We start from the raw sequence: 27518 nt of genomic DNA on the forward strand, positions 1-27518 counted from the left end.
TGCGTTATTGATTTCAGAGGCAGCTGGGATGATCATTTACCGCTTATTGAATTTGCCTATAATAACAGTTATCACTCCAGCATTCAGATGGCACCGTACGAAGCCCTCTATGGTAGAAAATGCAGATCTCCTATTGGTTGGTTCGACATGGGCGAAACTAAATTAATCCGGCCAGATGTGATCCAGGAAGCAGTGGATAAGGTAAAACTTATTCGGGAGCGATTATTGGCTGCACAAAGTCGACAGAAAGCATATGCAGACAGACGACGTCGACCATTAGAGTTCCAGATTGGCGACTGGGTATTTCTGAAGGTGTCGCCTATGAAGGGTGTTATGAGATTCGGTAAAAAGGGTAAGTTAAGCCCGCGGTATATCGGGCCATATCAGATCGTTCGGAAGATAGGCGAGGTCGCCTATGAGCTGGACTTACCATCCGATTTGGAGGCAGTACACCCGGTATTTCATGTGTCTATGCTGCGAAAATGTATTGGTGATCCTTCCATGATATTCCCAGTGGATGATATTCAGGTAACAGAGCACTTGTCTTATGAAGAGCAGCCTATAACTATTTTGGACCGACAGGTACGGAGACTGCGCACTAAGGAAGTGCCTTCTGTTAAAGTCCTGTGGCGCAACAACAATCGGGAGGAAATGACATGGGAGTCGGAGGATGAGATGAAGAAGAAATACCCCCACTTATTTCCTGCGACCACAGGTAATTTAAACCTTCAAGTTTGTTGTATTGATTGACGAATGAGTTATGTGTACTAATTATAAAAGAGAGACTCCCCCGTTATGCCTGTACGACTTTATAAGACTAATTTAACATTCGGGGACAAATGTTCTTAAGGGTGGGAGAATGTTATGTCCCGTGTTTTCGCATAATTGGAAATCTTGAAAATAATTAAGACTTGTATGTTATAAGGCAATATTTTGATTTTAGTTAATATGTTGATGTCATTTATGGAAGTGTTGGTGCAAAGACGTCGGGGAAGTCCAAGGGAAAAATTTGGAATTTCGGAAATTAGTTTCGGGAATTACAAAATGAGATTTTAACGAATTGGGCCAAGAAAAAATTTAATAAGAATTGAGGCCCAAGACCAAGGGGTGGCCGGCCAAGAGGCCTAGGCCCAAGCCCCATTTAATGGTCATGTGATTTCCATGTGCTCACTTAATCAAGTGTATATATGTATGCTTATCCATAGAGTGTTCAAGAAACACAAAACAAAACAAAAAAAAAAATAAGAAAGCACCTCAAAGAGCTCTCGGCCGAAACCTATAGGAAAGGAATTTTTTTTTTTAGTCTTTGCTTTGATCATAAAATCGTGTCCTTCTTGTAGTTGTAGCAAGTGCAAGACGCTCTTCAACGTGATACAATTAGTTTGGCGAAAGAATCACGTTTGCGGCAAGTCGGAATTTCAAGAAAAAGGTGAGAATTCTATGTTTTTATGTTATGAAATGGGAGTATATGTTATAGTGATTAATGTTGCATGAAGATTTTGAAATGGTGTTGTGTTTATGAGAGGCCGTATGTGTGTGTGGAGTGGTGAGTGGCCGTGTGATGTAACATAGAGTAAGGGAAGTGAATTTGATTTTGTTTAGTTGTTAATTGCGTCGTTGTGGCATTTATGGCGTAAATGAAAGTTTAACGAGTTGAATTGGCATTGGAAGATGGTTGCAGGTTCTTATGGGAATTTATATGATTGTTGTATATTCTTATATAATTGTGAAAGTAAGACTTTAAATGTTGATTATGGTTGTTGTTAATGAATTTTGAATGAAACAATGCGAGTTAGTATGTTCGTCGTAGTTGTTGACGTTTCGGATGGAATATGGAAAGTGACGAATCATTCGAACTTGTGTATATTGCTCGGAATATTATTGGGATGTGTTTGAATAACCTTGAATGAGTAAATGAATACATTAATGTGGACATTAGTTTGGTATTGTGAAGTTTGAATGAAAGTTGTCGATTTATGTAGAAAGAAAGAATATTGACGTTAGACTTATTTTGTTGCGACTTATGATGTTTGTGATATTGTGGGCTGTTGTGTTGATGTATATTGAGCCGAGCTAAGTCTTGGGGGTGTTATACATATAGGGGAAATGCTTCCGAAATTTCGGTAGACAAAAATGAAGTTAAGTGAATTCTTAAGCCTTACAATCCTTAATTGGTAACTTTGACCATTTGCAGATTCTGAGCAAAACGGGAACTGAGTTTTGGGCGAGCGTAAGACGCCTATAAGGTATGTAAGGCTACCCAGTCCTTCTTTTGGCATGTCTTAGGTATGCTAGGTCAATATCGGAACCCCGGGAGCAATTTTGTTCCTCGAAATCCGAATTAGAAATGTCTACTATTCATTCAATCGAATTGAATCTTAAAGACCTTATCTTGGCTGGAAAGTAACCAAACGTCTGAAACTTATGCAAACGTAGTCGGATCACTTCGAAACCTTTCTGTATGGTTCCATAGACCCCCAAATGTCCGTGATTTATGTCTGCCACCTCGACTTGACCCGAGGTGGGTCCGCTAACCCCGAGATGCCTTCGTTTGCTCTATTAGGCTCTTTTTTTTGTAAAATTGTGATACGGAACTTTTGTTATGAAATTGCCTATTGTAAAATAATGTTTCGATTAACACAAAATGCTAAACTATATTTTGGGGCTATAAATACCATTTCGGGAACACTTTTGTGAAATGAACTCCGTACTAGTTAATTGTTCGACTACTTTGACTAATGAATTGACGTATGACCTTATCAAGTTTCAAATAATATTTTGATATACAAATTGCATTGTTTGCTCACGACTCCACTCGTGCCCTTATGACTTCGTTCACCGGTTCCCGGGCCGGTTATGATTCGTGCGCACTATGATAAATTCGGTCGTATGCTGTGTTACGGTTCCCGAGACCTCGCCATAGGGCCGGGTTTCGTTTGGTGTTGTGCTGTGATATGGCTGGTGATATGTTATGATGATATGTGTGCTCGGGGATGTACAGAGATTTGAACCTTCTGGTGTTATGCTGTGTGTGGCACCAGTGTCGGAGTGGTGACCACGTTCCTGAGCTTTGCATGATTTTGTTTGCATTATGTATATATGATTTTGATATAGATTCTGATATACTATTCAGTATTCCCCCTTTTGTATCCTGCTTATTTTCAGTTGTGGCTCATATTTCTGTACTCTATGCTTTACATCAGTACATCTTTCGTACTGACCCCCTTTCTTCGGGGGCTGCGTTTCATGCCCGCAGGTACAGACACAGGTGATCCACCACTGTAGGCTCCACTTTCTGCTATTTCGGAGTACTCCCTTTTGATCCGGAGTCCACTTTTGGTACATACATCTTTTGTTATGTATATATATTTCTGTATATCTGACTATTTGGGTACGGCGGGGCCCTGTCCCGTCATATGATTATGTCGGTCTGTTTAGAGGTTTGTGGACATGTTTGTGGGTTGGGTCTTTCTGTTCGGATGTGTGTATATGATGTGTTTGGGGAGATCCCATTCGCCGCGGCGGCCGGTCCGCATATGTTTACATGTTGCCTTGTTGGCCGGTGTGGCCTTTGTTAGTATTTTCTGTGCGCAGGGTTATTTTGGATAGTCTGTAAAACAAAGGAAACTCTGCCGAAATTTTTCTGGAAATTATCTAAATTTGGAATATAGCCTCGTCGGCTTCTGCTATATACTTGAATGCATTTGATAGATGGGTTTGGGTGCCCAGATCAGGCACTAGTCACGGCCTACGGGGTTGGGTCGTGACAATTTCATAGGCTACCTGACCCACCTTGCGGATAATTTTATAGGGTCCAACGTATCTAGGACTTAACTCCCCTTTCTTGCAAAATCTCATCACCCCTTTCATTGGCGACACTTTTAAAAATACCCAATCATCGACCTGAAATTCTAAGTCTCGTCGGTGATTGTTCGCATAAGACTTTTGGCGACTTTGGGCTATCAACAATCGATCTCATATCACCTTGACTTTCTCTATGGCTTGCTGGACCAAGTCTGGCCCAATCAATTTAGTCTCTCCTATCTCGGACCACCCAATTGGGGATCTACACTTTCGCCCATATAAAGCTGCATACGGTGCCATTTGAATGCTAGAATGATAACTATTATTGTAAGCAAATTCAATGAATGGCAAATGATCATCCCAATTACCTCCAAAATCTAACATACATGCCCGTAACATATCTTCAAGGGTCTGAATAGTACGCTTAGCTTGTCCATCGGTCTGCGGGTGAAATGCCGTGCTAAGGCTCACTTGGGTCCCTAAACCCTCTTGGAAAGACTTCCAGAAATTGGCTGTAAACTGAGTCCCTCTATCAGAGATAATAGTTACTGGAACCCCATGAAGTCGCACTATCTCCTTAACATAAAGCTTTGCATAATCTTCTGCCACATATGTCGTTCTGACCGGTAAGAAATGAGCTGACTTCGTGAGTCTATCCACAATCACCCATATAGAATCATACTTACGTCGAGAACGGGGTAACCCTGCAATGAAGTCCATGTTAATTACTTCCCACTTCCAAGTTGGAATTTCTATGTCTTGCAACAATCCACCCGGCTTTTGGTGCTCGATTTTCACTTGCTGACAGTTGGGACATTGAGCTACGAATTCCGCTATATCTTTCTTCATTCCATTCCACCAATATAGGGACTTAAGATCATGATACATTTTTGTTGCTCTGGGGTGGATAGAATAGCGGGAACAATTAGCTTCTCTCAATATCTGGTGGCGTAAACTTCCCACATCAGGGACGCATAATCTGCCTCAGCATCGAAGAACTCCGTCTCCTGAAAGCTCAAATGATGACTCCTCTTTCTGAGGGAGTGTATCTCTGTAATGCACTAGCATGGGATCTTCGTATTGCCGCTCTTTCACTTCCGCTACTAGCGACGAGACTGCTGGATTCTGAATAGTAGTTCCCCTGCTACCTGAGTCCACTACTCGAACTCCTAGGCTAGCTAACTGCTGGAGCTCACGGGCCATTTCTTTCTTCTCTGGTTGAACATCACACAAACTTCCCATAGATCTACGGCTGAGACCATCAGCCACAACATTCGCCTTTCCAGGGTGATACAAGATATCAACATCGTAATCTTTTAGCAATTCCAGCCATCATCGTTGCCACAAATTCAACTCTTTCTGATTGAAGATATAGTAAAGACTCTTATGATCTGTATAAATATCCTCATGGGTTGGATAATTCTTCTCGTGTTTTCGCAATTGCCTAGAAGCATATGCAACTACCTTACCACGTTGCATCAATACACAGCCTAGCCCAACACCTAAAGCATCGCAATAAACAACATATCCTTCTAATCCCTCTGGAAGTGTCAAGACTGGGGCGGAAGTCAATCTATCTTTCAACTCTTGGAAGCTACGTTCACAAGCATCTGTCCACTGAGACTTTGCTGATTTCTGGGTCAACTTTGTGAGTGCTGTAGAAATAGAAGAAAAGCTCTCACATAATCTCCTGTAATAACCTGCTAAGCCCAGAAAGCTGCGAACCTCCGTAGGAGTTGTAGGCCTTGGCCAAGTCTTCACGGCTTCAATCTTTTGACTATCCACTCGAATACCATCAGCTGCAACAATGTGCCCCAGAAATGCCACTGAGTTCAACCAAAACTCGCCCTTGGAGAATTTTGCAAACAACTCTCGAGTTCGAAGAACTCCAAGGACAATACGCAAATGATCCGCATGTTCTGCCTTGGATATAGAATACACCAAGATATCATCGATGAATACAATCACAAATAAATCCAGGAAGGGCCTGAACACATTGTTCATCAAATCCATAAACACTGTCGGTGCATTAGTTAGCCCAAAAGACATTACCCGGAACTCAAAATGACCATATCTTGTTCTGAAAGCTGTCTTAGGGATATCTTTTTCCCTAACTCTCCCTTGGTGATACCCGGACCTCAAATCGATCTTTGAAAACCATTTGGCACCTTGCAATTGATCAAATAAGTCATCAATCCTCGGAAGAGGATATTTGTTATTCATCGTCACCTTATTCAATTGCCGATAATCAATGCACATTCTCATGGAGCCATCTTTATTTCAGACGAACAATACGGGTGCTCCCCACGGGGACGAACTAGGCCTAATAAAGCCTTTATCAAGCAAGTCTTTCAACTCTTTCAATTCTGCGGGAGCCATTCTATAAGGAGGAATAGATATAGGCTTAGTGCCTGGCAACACATCCATAGCAAAATCAATCTCCCGCTCGGGAGAAAGGCCTGGGAGCTCTTCCGGGAAAACATCCGGAAATTCATTCACCACGGGGACTAACTGAAGAGTTGGCGATTCAGCTCCTACATCCTGAACCCGAACTAGATGATAAATGCATCCTTTCGTGATCATTTTCCTTGCCTTTAGATAGGAAATAAACCTACCTTTTGGGGACGCCGTATTCCCTTTCCATTCTAAAATTGGTTTTCCCAAAAATTGGAAACGAACCATTTTCATTGTACAATCAACATTGGCATAGCAAGAAGCCAACCAATCCATTCCCATAATAACATCAAAGTCTACCATTTGTAACTCATGCAAGTCAATCATGGTACGACGATCACAAATCACAATTACACAATTTCTACACACTCGGCTAGCTATTATTGATTCACCCATGGGCGTAGACACCTCAAAAGGTTTGATCGACTTCGGTTCGACTCTAAATCGACCCGCAATATGTGGAGTAACATATGACAATGTGGAACCCAGATCAATCAAAGCATATACATCATGAGAAAATACCGATAATATACATGTGACCACATCAGGAGAAGACTCAAGATCATGGCGTCCAGCCAAAGCATAAACACGATACTGAGGACCGCTAGAACTGGGAACTCTCCCTCTGCCTCTACCATGGCCGACTGGCGCCTGTGATCCTGGCCCCATAGGGTGTACAAATGATGAAGATCCGGCTACCGACCCTGAAGGCTGGGTCCTACCTCTACCATGAACTGAGGGGCAATCACGCATAATATGGCCTGGTCGACCACATGAATAGCAAACATCTGAACCCAATCGGCATCGACCCCAATGCAACTTCCCACACTGGGAACATCGTGGTATGGGTGGACTTGACTGACCTGAATCATCTCTGAACTGAGGCCCCGAATAACTTTGACTCGGCCCGGAACGAGTAGATCTATCGAATCTCTAGCCAAAAACCATGGAGGTGTGCTGATCATAGAATAGCCTGAATGCCTGGAAAACTGCTGCCTGTGCCCACCTCTGAACTCGCTCATCGAACCCGAAGATTTGGCCCTCTTGCCATGTACCCTATCATGCTCGAGCTCACTTCTTTGCTGTTGCAGACTTTCTTCTAAGTTATGAGTGTTGACACCCAATTTTGTCCCTCCTTTATTTCAATTTATTTACTCGGGCTTCTAAATTTATTGACGAGCTGAACACTTTATTTTCACTATTACTAATTTTCACTACTTTACTATCAACATCACGAGCATTACTTTATCACCAATTTTTTAAATATTCGTCATCGTTTCATTTTTTTCGGGTTTAGAATCGTTAAATTAATTACAAGACAACACTTTGTTAAATCCTTATTTTCTACATATTAATTATTAATTGTCTTCACATAGTATATATTGTACTAGTTATTAAATCAGAAACCCAAGAATAATTAAATAGAGGAGGAAGAATCAATAATTTTCATCTCATAAGCAATTGCTCGAAAGTATATCAATATTGGACTCATTTTGAAGCTCGTATTTTAAAACGACGTGTTATAATTTTTATTTTGTCAAAATATTATTTTACAAAGGACAAATTCCTGATAATGTTATTTACCCAAAAAAGAAAAAGAAAAAAAAAGAAGGAAAGTAAAGAGAGAGATAAGAGGAATTGGTGCGGTGAACTTGGAATAAGAAAGGAATGAAAAAGAAAGAGGAATAATTAAACATCTTTGCACTTCTTTTTCTTTTTCCTTCTTTTCCGCTCATCCCCTTTCCCCTCTTCTTCTTTCTTCCGCCTCCTTCATCGTCTTCTTCTTTTTCTCTTCTTCTTCTTCTGCCTCCTTCATCATCCCTCCACTCACTTCTGTTCCCCACCACGTCTGTCTCTCCACTTCCCCTTGTCCCCCACGCTTGTTCCTCGCTTCGTCTCTCTCATACGCTCCTCCTTTTACTTTAATACAAATGAAACCTTATAAATCAAAGGGGAGTGAATCCAGGAGGGAGGAGGATTTTTAGTTTTGGGGAGGGAACTGAGCATCGTTTTAGAAAAAGAGGGATTTTTGTTGAGCAAGAAACCTAAGAAAATTGGACAAAAGATCTGGAATATACAAATTTTCCTTACAAAAACACAGTTACTTTAATCGGGTTCGTTCGGGTTCGAGTAGAGATCCGAGATTCATACCCCGTTCATTGCACCTACAAAAGGTCAGTAAACCTTTCCCTTTTCTTTAATTTTTAGCATTCTGCGTGTTGGGTTTTAATTTATGATGATGTGTTAGTTAACAGTTGGGTTGGCAGTGATTTGGTTTAGTCGAACTTAGGTTAGTTAATATAGCGTATTCTTAATGATTGCGGCACTCGGGTATGTTAGTATAGCCAAAGACGTTGGCTGGTTCATAATGTTCAAGCGTGGCTTATTTGTGTAAGTGTTGATTTTCTGTTTGAGAGTATGGGAGATATACCTAAAATATACTAGATGTATACAGTTCCTGCATGCATTTAAGCTATAAGAATTTGTATATTGGAGTGTATATCGTGTATATCAGTTATGTAGACTCTGAATTATTAGCTTGTGCGTCATAATGGTATTAAGTTGGATCTGAACTTTAATTGTTTGCTTCATTGGATTGCTCTTCATTGGTTTCTATATTTTGAATATCGTGGGTATCATTTGGGTTTTGTCTTGTTTATTAGGAACCTAGAACTAATCAAGCAAAGCTGAGTTTTACGAATTTAGATATTTAATGTCGTTTCAGTTTATAACATATATGCGAAAGTATGGATTTTTGTTGCCCTGTTCTGTTTTTCATCTCTATGTCATTAAATATGTCCATTTGCGAACATGAATATCCTTGTCGAATGCGTCTGTTTTGTGTGAACTGGGGCTGGTTACTAGTTTAGTTCATATTTGGTTTAAGTTTTAGTATGCAGATGCTGTTTTTTTTTTTATGAATAATCTGGCCCCTGTTGTTTTTTTTTTTTTTTTTTTTTTAGCAATAGCAGCATAGACATGAGTTTTAAGCCTAAATTCTACATGTCAATAAACTGGCCTGAGTTCACAATATGGTTTGTTTGTTTCCAGTTTTGTCCTAATCAGTATTGTTTTTTTTCTCTACAGTGTTAAGTTAGTGGTAGGCCTTATTTATGTGTCTTGCTTGATTATATAGCTGGTTGTATGTGCAATACAAATAGAAACAGATCAACCATTTTTTGCATGCTTAAGTCTTATATAGATCAGTTTAGTCTTATTTCACCTTAGGAGTGTTCGCGAACTGTTGCATTTGGGAAATTGGTTGCTGCCTCGCTAAAAATAAAATATTAAGTCATTATCACTGCATTTTCCTTGGTTTTTATGACTTACTATCCCTTAAAGAGAATATGCCTATGTTATGTGGATCTTTGCTCTTTTGGTCATGCTAAGTTCACATGTACTTCTTATATTCAAAGAGATAGTTTAGACTGTCCAAAGCCAATTAGTCTTCATAGTAGAGTCTCGCTCAACTTCCACCGTTAAGTAGGTTGTTTTCAGCATAGCAGCAAGTCGACTTTTTTTGCACTAGGCAAGAGCAGGTTCATGTCTCTATTCTAACTGTTAGCGGTTTATAAAGAGTAGTAATGGGATTTTGATTACTGGGGAAGCTCTACTCTGGTACTATTTATATGTGATCTCTAGGTATCAATTCCCTCTTAGCATGATTCATTTGGTTGTTTTCTGCCCCTTTACTATCTGATGTTCTCTAAAAGACCCCCCCAATGATATACAGGCTACATGTATACATTCATAAGTGCATAAGAAATAGGTATACCCAATATGAGATAGATATACCGTCTTTTGTATCACGCGAATCGACTAAAACTAAAATCAGTAACTGTGTTCATTCATGTTATGCGTGAATTTAATGAACATCCTCAGGTAAATTTCCTTATTACTAATCTTTTCCTTTCATTTTTATGCATGACTATCGCACACGAGTCCGAGAGACTCGTCCTTCTCCGCATTCGGTGTTGGACGAAAGGCCCAACAATATATTCTTCTCGTGTCCAGCCCATTTGAAACAGTTCCTGAAAATGTTGGGCTGAAGCCCAATAGCAGCAGTGACAGACAGCAGCAAGCGGACCATAACAATTCTGGAGAGTGGGCTGAGCCCATTTATATTACATCTCTTTTTTTTTTTTTTTTTTTGTGCGCATTTAATATGTGTTGTATGACTAACATTTTGTTTGCTAACTAAGATAAACCTTAGCAACATTAAGGATTTTAGTTTAGTTGGGTAGTTAATTCTACGAATTACATTCATTTCTATTTTTTAAAACTATTTATAGTACCTATAACATATATTTGAATAATTGATTTTTTAAAGATAGCATGATTACATCTTTGGCTAAAGGAATAATAATTTATGCTCACTATTATTAGAAACTTAAAACATCACCAATCCTACACTAACGATTAGCTTAATCTAAGGAATAAAAGGCAAACTAATTCAACGAATAACTCTTTCACTTTAGTTTCTTTCCAACACTTGAAATTCATATTTGTCTAAACAACCTTTAAAACTTTTATTAAATAACTCTTTTAAATTTTAGTCATTTTTCTCCATATATATATAAACATCACTCATCCCATTTCTTTTGGTTTATTTATAATTAAACTCTTATCAAATCACTACATTTTCTACAAGTATTATTTTAAACATTATTATTACACTTTCGTTAAAAATTAATAACATTTATAAGTCGTGTTTACAAAGTAACAATAGGCATATTCTTTTATACAACTTATTATTTTACATGTCTTATTTCTAATAACACTATTACCTTTTACTTTTAAAAAAACTTTAGCTATATTTATAGGTTATTTCCCAAACATTTATAATACTATATTTACCCTTAGCTCAATTAATCATAAGTCCGGTCGGTTAACCATTGTTAATGGGTCTTAAAGGGTGCCTAATACCTTCCCTTTAGACTAATTGAACCCTTACCTAGAATCTTTTGGTTTCGTAGACTTTACAACAATATCAACTTTAGATAACTACTTTAATAAACTTTAGGTGTCCTAATTCACCGTAAATAATTAGGTGGCGACTCCTTAACAACAAACAAAAAACAGGAATCTCCAATATGTCGTACTTCTAACTTTAACTTTCCCGAGGTTAAAAATGGGGTGTGACAGTTTGGCGACTCCGCTGGGGACTTTACCTAGGTTCTAACCATAACGGACTTAGTTTAAATAGGATTTGTGTGCTTATTTGGAATCACTTTATTTATTTGTTAACTATTTTTACATGTTATTAATTGTTTGTTTGATATAAACTGTTTGTTTGATATAAACTGTTCGTCTTGATATAAACTATTTATGTGTTACTGCTTTGATAAATTGTCATTCCGTTCATATTTCCACCACTTCTGGAAATTCACACTATCACACGTACACGCGAGGTGTGTTTTGCGCACCCGCAAATTTCTTTCGTAGAATCCAAATTTTAGGAGAGTTGGCCTATGCGCGGGGTGCCCGAGTAACGGGGACCGCATAGCCTTCTCACTCGAGTTGTCCGCTCGGGAACCTTGCGTCTAGTGAACCCATTCCTAGTCAACCTAAGATAGAGCTAAACCAACACACTTTATAAGAGCATACATTTCATATCCTAGGAGGTTTAATACCCTTGGTGTATTAAGCCCATTAGATGACTTTACCCAAACGTCCAAGCGGGTTCACGACCCCGAGTGACACCAATCATACTCTATGTGCAGGTTTGAAGGATAATCGTGCCTAAATATTGACTATTTGCTCTAATTAATTAAACTTTAGGAGGGAGGGGATGACTAACGTTTCTATGACAGGTATGGATTCGCATTGGAGTACAACAAATGACGAAGATCAAGGGCATAAAAAACGGAGCTAGAAGTTAGACATAGGAAATTGTATTTACTTTACTTAGATTCGGAAACACTTCATGTTGTATTCATTTGATATGTAATAAATGTTACACAATTTTTTGTACTTTAGTTTGGGGAAATAGAATCTGTTTAATTAATCAAAGCAATAGGATGACATATTATGACACACTTTACCCTTCAAACAACGTTAGGCCCACCTCTGGCACAAAGAGGTCAAATGCATATTAGGACGCGTTATTATTTTTAATATAATCGTTTACATCTGTTTGACAATTTGTTTGACTCTATTTGATGAATTATTTGCTACATGCCTTACTCGACTTTACGTGACCATGACTTTACCTAGATATGTTCATGAAATTAACATCGTTTATACTGTATGTCTATTTTATCTTATTCCCAAACAGAGAGTTGATTCGTGTTGACACTCGATGGCCAACCATCCTTACATCACGAGGTCAAAGACGTCATCGTTACCTGAACGTAGTTGGGTTGTCTAAGGAAATGAAATTACTATGTCTGATCCGGCCACATCTATTCCAACTGGTGTAGAAAACATCGTGATCTCTAGCGATCCGCCTGAGACTTCCGAACACGGAACTGCTATTCAACGGGATGAACATATCGCCCCCCTGACTCAAGAAATTGAGAATCTACGTGGAGAACTAAATCGGGTTAGGGACTTGACCAATTTATCCATCACACTCCAAAATTCACCTTCTGAACCTAGCAATACTGCACCAGAACCACCTCGTTTCCCATCACTCGAATCCCCAGTTCCTGAGCATTTTCCTCCCCAAAACAATGCACCTACCAACAACAACTTACCCCCGATCACCCCCACAAATCCACCAAATCCATCATCCGCCTATACTCCCCCACAAAGTCAAACACCCACTTACACTAACTATACTCCCCCGCAAAGTCAACCACCCACTTACACTAGCTATACTCCTCCACAAAATCAACCACCCACCTACACTACCTACACTGCTCCTAATCCACCACTCGTCAACCCACCAAATCAACCACTAGTTCACACTCCCTATGTTCCTTTACCCACCAACACTAATCCACTACCCACAACCACTCCTTTAAACCCACCAAATCAACCACCTATAAACACCAATTATAACACACCACCTCTTGTCCAAAACACCCCCATCGTCCAAACTTATCCAACCCAGCATTTACACGGGGCACACTTTGTCACCCCTAATGCACAATATGTTCCTCCGGTATATGCCGCAGAAACACAAGCCTTTACCAACCCAGTAACGGTCAGGTTCCAACCCGAGGTAGATCAATACGAGGAAATCGAAAAGGATGCAAAGGCAGGGGCAGATAACATATTGCTAAAAGAGATCCACAGTCTCAAAGAAGCGATGAGAAACCTTCAAGTTGCTAGGGGAACCAAGAGTGTAGAATACGAAGATCTCTGTGTTCAACCTGACGTCGATTTACCTGTGGGCTACAAACCGCCGAAATTTGATACATTCAATGGAACAGGCGACCCTCATACACACTTAAGGGCTTATTGTGACAAACTGGTTGGAGTGGGAAGAGACCAGAACATAAGGATGAAGCTCTTCATAAGAAGCTTATCTGGCGAAGCACTTACTTGGTATACACAACAGGACGTCCGTAAATGGCGTGGTTGGAGTGACATGGCGCAAGACTTTATGGACAGATTCAGTTTTAACACCGATATCACGCCAGATAGAGTTTACATGACTAAGTTAACCAAGAAATCAGCTGAGACATTCCGCGAGTATGCGTTACGTTGGAGGTCAGAAGCGGCCAGGGTTCAACCTCCGATGAATGATAGAGAAATGACTGCTACCTTCATTGAATGCCAGGCTGGCATATTTTACGAGAAAATGATAGGTATGATGGGACAAAAATTCACAGAAGTTGTCCGAATGGGAGAAGCCTTAGAAGAAGGAATCAAATCGGGGAAAATTCAGGATCTTATTGCTTTACAAGCAATAAACAAAGCTATTCAATCTGGTTCTATCAACGGTGTTAAAAAGAAGAAGGAAGATGTCGCTGCAGTCATGAACGCCCGAGGGCATGAGCCGAGCCAAGCCATTCCATACTTTAACCACCCACAACAACCTTTCTACCCTTACCACTACCCTGAATCCTACCAAGCTCCACTATCTCCTTACCCTGTCTACAATACCCAAGCAAACTACTATCAACCCCGAGCGCCTCCACATCAAAACCCACGTCCGTATAAACCCAACCAAGCTCCAACTTACCAAAATCGACCACATACTATACCTAGAGCCCGTCCAAACCCTGACACCAAAAACACCCGTAATTACACTCAGATCACTGAACCCTTGGCTCAATTGTTTGAAAGAATGAAAGCAGCAGGCATAATACAACCGATCGAGGGAAAATTTCCTGAGCCTATCCCAAAATGGTTTGATGGTTCCAAACGCTGTGCATACCACTCTGGAGTTGTTGGGCACGCCACTGAAGATTGCTATGGGCTTAAAAACAAAATCGAAGTCCTGATTAAGGAAGGAGTAATCTATCTCGCTGAAGCTAAGCCCAATGTGGTCAACAATCCTTTACCTGCTCACAAAGATGCTAAGATTTGAAAGAATCCAGTGTGTCAATCAGAAGGGTAGAAATGGCCAGATCATCAACTTTGTCGCTCCCGTGGGAACAATCTAAAACAACTACTCGCAACACCAAGGCACTGACAATATGGGGGCGCCGAACCAGGAAAGACTCTGAAGAATTGGACTTGTACTCCGTCCCCGATCCGTCGGGAGCCTTGGTAGCATGAACATGTAGTGAACTCATTTTCTTTTATTGATGCTTGAACCATACCCAAAATTTTATTTGTTTTGCTTCACCTTATGGAAGCTTGAATTGCAAAAACTATGAATGCATTTCTGATTTTCCTTAATCATCTATTTTCTACTTTATTTATCAAAACTGTCAACTCTACGATTGTGACATGAAATGTACGAATAAGACAACATACATCCCAAGAGAATAACAAAGAAACTACGGGACAAGACAAGATTCCACTCAAAAGAATTGAAATAGCCGATAGGTGATAACATAAGCCTAAAAGCTAGCGACCCAAGAAGAGATCAAAGGAAGACATTAAGTGAGACAACCTAGTTTGCAACCTTTCCTTTTATACGTACGAACTACGCTGACCTGATTCCCATGGGGGATACGTAGGCAGCCGACATAGGGTTCGGTTGCATTTAGAACAAAAATCAAAAGATTTTGCATGCGTACGAACTACGTTCTGACCTGATTCTCATGGTGAGATACGTAGACAACCCACATAGGGTTCGGTTGTGCTATAACAAGAAATCCAAAAATCCTTACACAAAGAAAACCACACAGGGCTTGATTCCCTTGGCGGGATTCGTAGACTATTAATATACAGATCCGTCACACTTAGATAAAAATCCAACAAATCTTTTACCATTTATATAACAGAACTACGCTGACCTGATTCCCATGGCGGGATACGTAGGCAATCCAGATCGGGTTCGGTCCCTTATTAGAAAATTTTAAACCATTCTTATATACTTTACGAACTACGTTCTGACCTGATTCCCTGGAAGGATACGTAGGCAACCTATATAAGGTTCGGTCACACCACAACATAAGTTTAGCATACCCTTTTGAACCCATAACTGGGGCATATTTTGAAAAGATATAGACGAAAGAACGGTTGGACATCGACAATATTTAGGCTATCAGATAGGAAGTATTATAGACCAATTACTTTAGAAGTGTCACAATCCGAAGTTGGCAGAATATTTTACAACTTACATATATATACATTTACATATATATCTTTCCTTACATACATACATTTACATATACATATTTCACAACTTATATACGTATAGTTACATTTCCTTATACATATACTTACATACCTACCTTTCAAATGAAATACTTTCTTTCAATCATTTTTCACCACTGGTCATCTACCGAGATTTGTACGGAGATCACAAGATCCAAACAAACAAGACGAATGGAGCAGCCAACAACGTCAAGCTTCGAGTCAACGCGAATCAACTTCCCCCTCCCAAACTAAGAATTTTTCTTTGAGTGCAGGAACTTAAACTCGCGAGATCAACAGTCAAGTCTATCAATCAGGGCCATTGTGGCCTCGCCTCAAAAGCCATACGACTTTACTTCCAACCTTATCTTTTAATTTATTTTTATCAAAATAATTTTATAACTTTATACACCTGTTTTTATAGGTTGACGAGATTGAAGGCGAATTAAATCAGGATTACGTGTCCTAAATTTGGCCTGTCACGATACCATCAACATCATGAGCCAGACGGCTATTCCACCACTTTACTCCATACTTTATCAATTATTTTATCATATACTTTACCAGCTTTAACCATTTTACTCTGAACTTTGCAGGAATCATTGTTAAGTTTCCAAAGACAGCTGAAGGCATCTCCCAAGACCGCTGGAGGCATCAATATCACACCCCGAGGATAACTATACATTTTAGGCTCATCCGCCTTTAATAGGGCATCATTTCTTCAAAAGCATCGCACTGCATATGCACTACTGCTTTCAAATGTCCACACTGCAAAGGCACCGCATCGCATTGCATTATTACTTTCAAACGCCCGACAAAGGGACAACATCATTGTTCGCAAACACACAGCATTTAGGCTCGTCCACCTTTAATAGGACACTCTAGGATTGTCCGCCTTTAATAGGACACTTTAAGCTCGTCCGCCTTTAATAGGACACTTTAGGCTCGTCCGCCTTTAATAGGACACTCTAGGCTCGTCCACCTTTAATAGGATATCATTTCTTTAAATGCCTCACACGGCATATGCATCATGTCCTCGAAAACAACCGGAGACATGCTTGGGTTCGTCCACCCTAAAATAGGACATTTTAGGCTCGTCCGCCTTTAATTGGATATAATTTCTTTAAATGCCTCACACGGCATATGCATCATGTCCTCGAAAACAACCGGAGACATACTTGGGTTCGTCCACCCTAAAATAGGACATATCGGGTTCTTCCACCCTAAAATAGGATACTTGGGTTCGTCCACCCTAAAATAGGATACATTGGGTTCGTCCGCCCTAAAATAGGACATATTGGGTTTTTCCACCATAAAATAGGATATCGGGTTCTTCCACCCTAAAATAGGATACATTGGGTTCGTCCACCCTAAAATAGGACATATTGGGTTCTTCTACCCTAAAATAGGATATCGGGTTCTTCCACCCTAAAATAGGATACTTGGGTTCGTCCACCCTAAAATAGGACATATTGGGTCATTCTACCCTAAAATAAGAATTCACATATTTTATTTTACAGGATTGGCGTCGAGTCTCTGAAGACAACCGGAGACATCACATGGCTACACAGCCTCACCCGCATAAGCCAAACGACTACATCATTTATCATCAAGTCCCCGAAAACAACCGGAGACGTAGCATCAAGTCCCAGAAGACAACCGGAGACATAGCATCAAGTCCCCGAAAACAACCGGAGACGTAGCATCAAGTCCCCGAAAACAACCGGAGACAGGTATGGATTCACATTGGAGTACAACAAATGACGAAGATCAAGGGCATAAAAAACGGAGCTAGAAGTTAGACATAGGAAATTGTATTTACTTTACTTAGATTCGGAAACACTTCATGTTGTATTCATTTGATATGTAATAAATGTTACACAATTTTTTGTACTTTAGTTTGGGGAAATAGAATCTGTTTAATTAATCAAAGCAACAGGATGACATATTATGACACACTTTACCCTTCAAACAACGTTAGGCCCACCTCTGGCACAAAGAGGTCAAATGCATATTAGGACGCGTTATTATTTTTAATATAATCGTTTACATCTGTTTGACAATTTGTTTGACTCTATTTGATGAATTATTTGCTACATGCCTTACTCGACTTTACGTGACCATGACTTTACCTAGATATGTTCATGAAATTAACATCGTTTATACTGTATGTCTATTTTATCTTATTCCCAAACAGAGAGTTGATTCGTGTTGACACTCGATGGCCGACCATCCTTACATCACGAGGTCAAAGACGTCATCGTTACCTGAACGTAGTTGGGTTGTCCAAGGAAATGAAATTACTATGTCTGATCCGGCCACATCTATTCCAACTGGTGTAGAAAACATCGTGATCTCTAGCGATCTGCCCGAGACTTCCGAACACGGAACTGCTATTCAACGGGATGAACATATCGCCCGCCTGACTCAAGAAATTGAGAATCTACGTGGAGAACTAAATCAGGTTAGGGACTTGACCAATTTATCCATCACACTCCAAAATTCACCTTCTGACCCTAGCAATACTGCACCAGAACCACCTCGTTTCCCATCACTCGAATCCCCAGTTCCTGAGCAGTTTCCTCCCCAAAACAATCCACCTACCAACAACAACTTACCCCCGATCACCCCCACAAATCCACCAAATCCATCATCCGCCTATACTCCCCCACAAAGTCAAACACCCACTTACACTAACTATACTCCCCCGCAAAGTCAACCACCCACTTACACTAGCTATACTACTCCACAAAATCAACCACCCACCTATACTACCTACACTGCTCCTAATCCACCACTCGTCAACCCACCAAATCAACCACTAGTTCACACTCCCTATGTTCCTTTACCCACCAACACTAATCCACTACCCACAACCACTCCTTTAAACCCACCAAATCAACCACCTATAAACACCAATTATAACACACCACCTCTTGTCCAAAACACCCCCATCGTCCAAACTTATCCAACCCAGCATATACACGGGGCACACTTTGTCACCCCTAATGCACAAAATGTTCCTCCAGTATATGCCGCAGAAACACAAGCCTTTACCAACCCAGTAACGGTCAGGTTCCAACCCGAGGTAGATGTCACGACCCAACCCCGTGGGCCGCGACTGGCACCCTAGCTGGGTACCCCTACATACCTACCTGACCGAATTTCGTATCGTACAGATTTTTTTTCAAACGGATATTACAGAAGTAGGCCGATACAGATACGGCACGCGCAAACATATATATATACCTGAACATGCAGACATTTACAGATAAGCCGATAAGGCTAACATACAGACGAAACCCGTAACCCACACATCTATCTACAGGCCTCTACAGACATACAGAATCATATGACGGGACAGGGCCCCGTCGTACCCAGAATTTCCATACATGCAGAACATACGGAAAACAGAAGATATATACCAAAAGTGTATGCTCCGGATCAAAGGAGCTTTTCAAAACAGCTGAATCAGAACCCTACGCTGGCGGCGTATCACCTGGTGCGTCTGTACCTGCGGGCATGTAGCGCAGCCCCCGAAGAACGGGGGTCAGTACGAAAAATGTACCGAGTATGTAAAGCAGAAACATAACAGATACAATCATAGTCCGAACCGGAGTCACAGAAATATAACGGACAGAACCATACATCAGACGGACGGACAGAGTCATGATGCAGACCGACATACAGAATCGTGGTCCATACAGATAAACAGAATCATGGTTCAGATAGACAGACGGAATCATAATCCGGACAGATGAGCAGGATCAGTATCCATACAGACGTACAGAATCGGAACCCATACAGACGTACAGAACCAGAATCCATACGGACATACAGACATAGTCGAAATTCAGGCGGACAGACAGAAGTATACCAGACAGAATTATGCATGCAGAGTAGTGCAGAGTAATACTAAATCATACAGAATCATACGGAGGCACGTGCTTATATAAACACTGATGGCACATGCATACAGACATACAGATCCCGGCCCTATCTGGGGGCGCGGTAAACAGAACCCGGCCCTCTTAGTACGGGATGCGGTGGACAGACAGAATCAGATCAGATCATATGCCATCCTGGCCGCCATCCCCATACACAGATCATAGTATCATACAGACATACAGATCCCGGCCCGTACGCCGAGGGAAGCGGTGAACAATGCAGAGAAATATGTACGATAACAGAACCTGGCCCGGGACGCAGTGAAGGAATGCATTGAGATAGCAACGAACAGATCCATGGGAAACCACATACATACATACTCAATCAGACTAAAGGGTGCCAAACGGCGAGACAAAATCAGAGTATACGGATAGTATGCATAGTACGCGCCTATATCCTACTTGGGAAGGCATGACAGATTATTATCAGAATCGGATTCTCAGATGTTCAGAAGTTATTTTATAAGAATTTCATAAAAATAGTTGTATCATAATCAAAATAATAGTTCAGATGGTTTCTGAGAAAATCGAATAAAACGGAAGTATTTAAAGTATTACAGAAGATATCGGGCCTTGCGGGCCCGCCTCGGACCAACTCGAGGAAACATATGTAAATTATCGCTAATAGACCTTATGAGGTCATCCATAATCGTTTGGAAGTGTTCCGACTCCGTTTAGGGAAATTTTGTACAAAAACTCACTTTAAAGGCAATTTGTAAGAAAATAGCTTCAATTGAATTGAAGGAATTGGAGCGGTTTTCCGTCTCGAATTCCGGGGAACGGAGTCGTACTTAAGGCTCGCGGCCGAGCCTATCACATCCAGAACATGCCTAGGAACAAAGGGAAATGCTTCACATACCTCGATAGCGCCTTACGCTCGCTTGGCGTCAATCCCAATTTCGTCCAAAATCTAGAAATGGTCAAGTTTACCATTTGTTAGTTTCAAACTTTTCAATAATCCAACTTAACACATGTTTGCCTACCGAAATTTCGGCAGCATTTCCTCTGTATATAAGACATCCCCGAGACTTAGCTCGGCTCAATTCACTACACAACAACCCAGAACAACAGCAAAAACAACAACAGACATTAAAACACACACTATGGCATCACTAGCCATCGTTTCGGCATAACGACACATCTTTCGTTTCAAACTTACATTTCCAAACCAAACTTGTTATTTTGATATTCATCACCCACCAAATTCATTACAACATACATCGGAAGCATCCATACCATTTTCACCCAATATTCATAAGGTGTGCGAACATTCAAACTTTCCATTAAGCCACTACTTTTCCAATTTTTCCTAACCTTCAACATACAAGTTCATTATACATTTCCATCTTCCAAATTCATCCACAATAATCATAATTTTCCTCTTGATACTTTCATTTCCATTTTTACATAAACCATAACAAAGTTGTATGTTTTCCTACAACAACTTAATAACCATTAAGTTCCTTCACTCTCCTCACATAATCCATGATTAAAACAACCAAAATATTAATTCAAATCAGTCCATCAATTTCAATTAAAACAGCCCCTCACCCATAAATTTCAACAAAACAACAAACGAGTTTATATTGTTGTTTTCTCCGTTCTAATTCGTTAAAACTCTAAATAAACACTTTAATAACATAAAAGGAATTTTATAAATACCTTATCAGAAGATCCACCACGAAAATTTCATCCCCCAAGACCAATATTTATCTCAAATTGAAGGCAACGCAACGTACAACGTTTTTCTCTTCATGAGCTTCGGGATTCGGAGCTCGGATTTTGATCAAAATGACCTTCTTAGCCTTGAAGTTTTCTCTCTCTCTCTCTAATGGAATTTTCTGGATCTTTTCTGATCTGAAATGTGGAGGAGGAGGCTGAAAACTCCCTTAAATAATAAGGAAATGGGCCTGACCCGGATTGGAATCGGGTTGGGCCCATTTCACTGCCCAGCTTGACCTTTCCGCCTTAAAATGTCCATATCTCCTTGTACCGACGTCGTCTGGGAGCCCACGACCTACCGTTGGAAAGCTATTTTAATTATCTACAACTTTTATATCTGGGAATTGTCCCAAATTCTAAACTTATAATGCCGTTTTTGCCCCTCCAAGTCAGGTCATCCGAAAACGTTTTCTTAAAAATAATCGTTTGGAGGGCTTCCACTTTGATTTGGCCCCAGGGCCCTTCACGGGTTGTGTTTAACTTTATATATACGATTCATATAACTTTTCACATGTCCCAAAAAAAATATTGATGTGTGGGCCCCACCTCAACTTACAAATAATTCGACGTTCGAAAATGCAGGATATAACAGTAGATCAATACGAGGAAATGGAAAAGGATGCAAAGGCAGGGGCAGATAACATATTGCTAAAAGAGATCCACAGTCTCAAAGAAGCGATGAGAAACCTTCAAGTTGCTAGGGGAACCAAGAGTGTAGAATACGAAGATCTCTGTGTTCAACCTGACGTCGATTTACCCGTGGGCTACAAACCGCCGAAATTTGATACATTCAATGGAACAGGCGACCCTCATACACACTTAAGGGCTTATTGTGACAAACTGGTTGGAGTGGGAAGAGACCAGAACATAAGGATGAAGCTCTTCATAAGAAGCTTATCTGGCGAAGCACTTACTTGGTATACACAACAGGACGTCCGTAAATGGCGAGGTTGGAGTGACATGGCGCAAGCCTTTATGGACAGATTCAGTTTTAACACCGATATCACGCCAGATAGAGTTTACATGACTAAGTTAACCAAGAAATCAGCTGAGACATTCCGCGAGTATGCGTTACGTTGGAGGTCAGAAGCGGCCAGGGTTCAACCTCCGATGAATGATAGAGAAATGACTGCTACCTTCATTGAATGCCAGGCTGGCATATTTTACGAGAAAATGATAGGTATGATGGGACAAAAATTCACAGAAGTTGTCCGAATGGGAGAAGCCTTAGAAGAAGGAATCAAATCGGGGAAAATTCAGGATCTTATTGCTTTACAAGCAATAAACAAAGCTATTCAATCTGGTTCTATCAACGGTGTTAAAAAGAAGAAGGAAGATGTCGCTGCAGTCATGAACGCCCGAGGGCATGAGCCGAGCCAAGCCATTCCATACTTTAACCACCCACAACTACCTTTCTACCCTTACCACTACCCTGAATCCTACCAAGCTCCACTATCTCCTTACCCTGTCTACAATACCCAAGCAAACTACTATCAACCCCGAGCGCCTCCACATCAAAACCCACGTCCGTATAAACCCAACCAAGCTCCAACTTACCAAAATCGACCACATACTATACCTAGAGCCCGTCCAAACCCTGACACCAAAAACACCCGTAATTACACTCAGATCACTGAACCCTTGGCTCAATTGGTTGAAAGAATGAAAGCAGCAGGCATAATACAACCGATCGAGGGAAACATTCCTGAGCCTATCCCAAAATGGTTTGATGGTTCCAAACGCTTTGCATACCACTCTGGAGTTGTTGGGCACGCCACTGAAGATTGCTATGGGCTTAAAAACAAAATCGAAGTCCTGATTAAGGAAGGAGTAATCCAGCTTGCTGAAGCTAAGCCCAATGTGGTCAACAATCCTTTACCTGCTCACAAAGATGCTAAGATTTGAAAGAATCCAGTGTGTCAATCAGAAGGGTAAAAATGGCCAGATCATCAACTTTGTCGCTCCCGTGGGAACAATCTAAAACAACTACTCGCAACACCAAGGCACTGACAATATGGGGGCGCCGAACCAGGAAAGACTCTGAAGAATTGGACTTGTACTCCGTCCCCGATCCGTCGGGAGCCTTGGTAGCATGAACATGTAGTGAACTCATTTTCTTTTATTGATGCTTGAACCGTACCCAAAATTTTGTTTGTTTTGCTTCACCTTATGGAAGCATGAATTGCAAAAACTATGAATGCATTTCTGATTTTCCTTAATCATCTATTTTCTACTTTATTTATCAAAACTGTCAACTCTACGATTGTGACATGAAATGTACGAATAAGACAACATACATCCCAAGAGAATAACAAAGAAACTACGGGACAAGACAAGATTCCACTCAAAAGAATTGAAATAGCCGATAGGTGATAACATAAGCCTGAAAGCTAGCGACCCAAGAAGAGATCAAAGGACGACATTAAGTGAGACAACCTAGTTTGCAACCTTTCCTTTTATACGTACGAACTACGCTGACCTGATTCCCATGGGGGATACGTAGGCAGCCCACATAGGGTTCGGTTGCATTTAGAACAAAAATCAAAAGATTTTGCATGCGTACGAACTACGTTCTGACCTGATTCTCATGGTGAGATACGTAGGCAGCCCACATAGGGTTCGGTTGCGCTATAACAGGAAATCCAAAAATCCTTACACAAAGAAAACCACACAGGGCTTGATTCCCTTGGCGGGATTCGTAGACTATTAATATACAGATTCGTCACACTTAGATAAAAATCCAACAAATCTTTTACCATTTATATAACAGAACTACGCTGACCTGATTCCCATGGCGGGATACGTAGGCAATCCAGATCGGGTTCGGTCCCTTATTAGAAAATTTTAAACCATTCTTATATACTTTACGAACTACGTTCTGACCTGATTCCCTGGAAGGATACGTAGGCAACCTATATAAGGTTCGGTCACACCACAACATAAGTTTAGCATACCCTTTTGAACCCATAACTGGGGCATATTTTGAAAAGATATAGACGAAAGAACGGTTGGACATCGACAATATTTAGGCTATCAGATAGGATGTATTATAGACCAATTACTTTAGAAGTGTCACAATCCGAAGTTGGCAGAATATTTTACAACTTACATATATATACATTTACATATATATCTTTCCTTACATACATACATTTACATATACATATTTCACAACTTATATACGTATAGTTACATTTCCTTATACATATACTTACATACCTACCTTTCAAATGAAATACTTTCTTTCAATCATTTTTCACCACTGGTCATCTACCGAGATTTGTACGGAGATCACAAGATCCAAACAAACAAGACGAATGGAGCAGCCAACAACGTCAAGCTTCGAGTCAACACGAATCAACTTCCCCCTCCCAAACTAAGAATTTTTCTTTGAGTGCAGGAACTTAAACTCGCGAGATCAACAGTCAAGTCTATCAATCAGGGCCATTGTGGCCTCGCGTCAAAAGCCATACGGCTTTACTTCCAACCTTATCTTTTAATTTATTTTTATCAAAATAATTTTATAACTTTATATACCTGTTTTTATAGGTTGACGAGATTGAAGGCGAATTAAATCAGGATTACGTGTCCTAAATTTGGCCTGTCACGATACCATCAACATCATGAGCCAGACGGCTATTCCACCACTTTACTCCATACTTTATCAATTATTTTATCATATACTTTACCAGCTTTAACCATTTTACTCTGAACTTTGCAGGAATCATTGTTAAGTTTCCAAAGACAGCTGAAGGCATCTCCCAAGACCGCTGGAGGCATCAATATCACACCCCGAGGATAACTATACATTTTAGGCTCATCCGCCTTTAATAGGGCATCATTTCTTCAAAAGCATCGCACTGCATATGCACTACTGCTTTCAAATGCCCACACTGCAAAGGCACCGCATCGCATTGCATTATTACTTTCAAACGCCCGACAAAGGGACAACATCATTGTTCGCAAACACACAGCATTTAGGCTCGTCCACCTTTAATAGGACACTCTAGGATTGTCCGCCTTTAATAGGACACTTTAAGCTCGTCCGCCTTTAATAGGACACTTTAGGCTCGTCCGCCTTTAATAGGATATCATTTCTTTAAATGCCTCACACGGCATATGCATCATGTCCTCGAAAACAACCGGAGACATGCTTGGGTTCGTCCACCCTAAAATAGGACATTTTAGGCTCGTCCGCCTTTAATAGGATATAATTTCTTTAAATGCCTCACACGGCATATGCATCATGTCCTCGAAAACAACCGGAGACATACTTGGGTTCGTCCACCCTAAAATAGGACATATCGGGTTCTTCCACCCTAAAATATGATACTTGGGTTCGTCCACCCTAAAATAGGATACATTGGGTTCGTCCACCCTAAAATAGGACATATTGGGTTTTTCCACCCTAAAATAGGATATCGGGTTCTTCCACCCTAAAATAGGATACATTGGGTTCGTCCACCCTAAAATAGGACATATTGGGTTCTTCCACCCTAAAATAGGATATCGGGTTCTTCCACCCTAAAATAGGATACTTGGGTTCGTCCACCCTAAAATAGGACATATTGGGTCATTCTACCCTAAAATAAGAATTCACATATATTTTTTTACAGGATTGGCGTCGAGTCTCTGAAGACAACCGGAGACATCACATGGCTACACAGCCTCACCCGCATAAGCCAAATGACTACATCATTTATCATCAAGTCCCCGAAAACAACCGGAGACGTAGCATCAAGTCCCCGAAGACAACCGGAGACATAGCATCAAGTCCCCGAAAACAACCGGAGACGTAGCATCAAGTCCCCGAAAACAACCGGAGACATATCATTAAGCCTCCGAAGACAACCGGAGACATATCATCAAGTCCCCGAAGACAACCGGAGACATAGCATCAAGTCCCCGAAGACAACCGGAGACATATCATCAAGTCCCCGAAGACAACCGGAGACATCGCATGGCTACATGGCCTCACCTGCATAAAGCCAAACGGCTATACACTTATTTTACTCCTTACTTCATTCCTTTATTTCATCATCTACTTTACCACTTTAATGAATTTACCTTAAAATTCGCAGATATCAGTTATCATCAAGTCCCGGAAGACAGCCGGAGACCTTATCACTATCATCTTAAAATGCAACTAGAGATATCATCACATTCATTCAAGTCCCTGAAGACAACCATAGACAACATTGGCCACACGGCTTCATTTTCATTCCCACACTCATATTTACTATCATTTTACACTCTTTATAATTTCAACTTTATTACTAATTTTGCATGAATTTCAGTTTTGGCAGAACGTACAACTTGCAGAGGCGCAACACAACGTGGAACTTTATCTTACGCAGTGAATTGGGGCAAATTTGCTGAAGAGGAATATCAAACTCATAAGCAAAGGTCTCGGATCTACTCTCGAACTCAATTCCGCCTATGTCCACAAAAACGTGATATGTAGGATAAATTCTCTTTCACATCCTCCGCTAAAACTCTACTAAGTCTACTCTTTTCCCAATCTCATGTTCCTTTCTACACCCCCAGTGTTTCCATAACTCAACACTGGGGCATCTTTGAAGAATTTACATCGTGCCCATTAGAGTCCTACTTAAAGGTGTGTTGCGCGCCACATTTATAATTAGGAGACTATAAGCATATGTTCCATTCTCGTCGCCTGTCCACAACCCTTACAAAATTATAAATCCATAAATAATTCTCTCCACAGGTTCGACCATAATTCCTTCTACCCTCATAATATTTTTTCGCCAATTCTCTAAAACCATATTTCCTTACAAATCCGTATTTTGTCGGTCGGAACAAAATTGACTATTACGTCAACTTCTTCGCCCAAAGATTCTTGCATCATCTCCGGTCGAAGAGGGGCAT

The 27518-nt window shown here is 40.6% G+C and overlaps 2 long non-coding RNA genes across 2 annotated transcripts; one reads left to right on the forward strand and one right to left on the reverse strand.

Moving 5' to 3' along the window:
* The first annotated feature begins 7693 nt into the window (after positions 1 to 7693).
* Positions 7694 to 12270, forward strand: LOC132631060 (uncharacterized). The gene is made up of 2 exons (XR_009578808.1): positions 7694 to 8432; positions 12072 to 12270. It is a non-coding gene; the product is annotated as an uncharacterized LOC132631060 (long non-coding RNA).
* Positions 12271 to 19213: 6943 nt separating this feature from the next.
* Positions 19214 to 21802, reverse strand: LOC132633857 (uncharacterized). The gene is made up of 3 exons (XR_009579877.1): positions 21570 to 21802; positions 20767 to 20817; positions 19214 to 19474 (listed from the first exon to the last, which is right to left on the reverse strand). It is a non-coding gene; the product is annotated as an uncharacterized LOC132633857 (long non-coding RNA).
* Positions 21803 to 27518: the final 5716 nt, after the last annotated feature.

This window comes from Lycium barbarum, chromosome 3 (assembly GCF_019175385.1).
Source record: "Lycium barbarum isolate Lr01 chromosome 3, ASM1917538v2, whole genome shotgun sequence".
Taxonomy (NCBI): Eukaryota; Viridiplantae; Streptophyta; class Magnoliopsida; order Solanales; family Solanaceae; genus Lycium; species Lycium barbarum.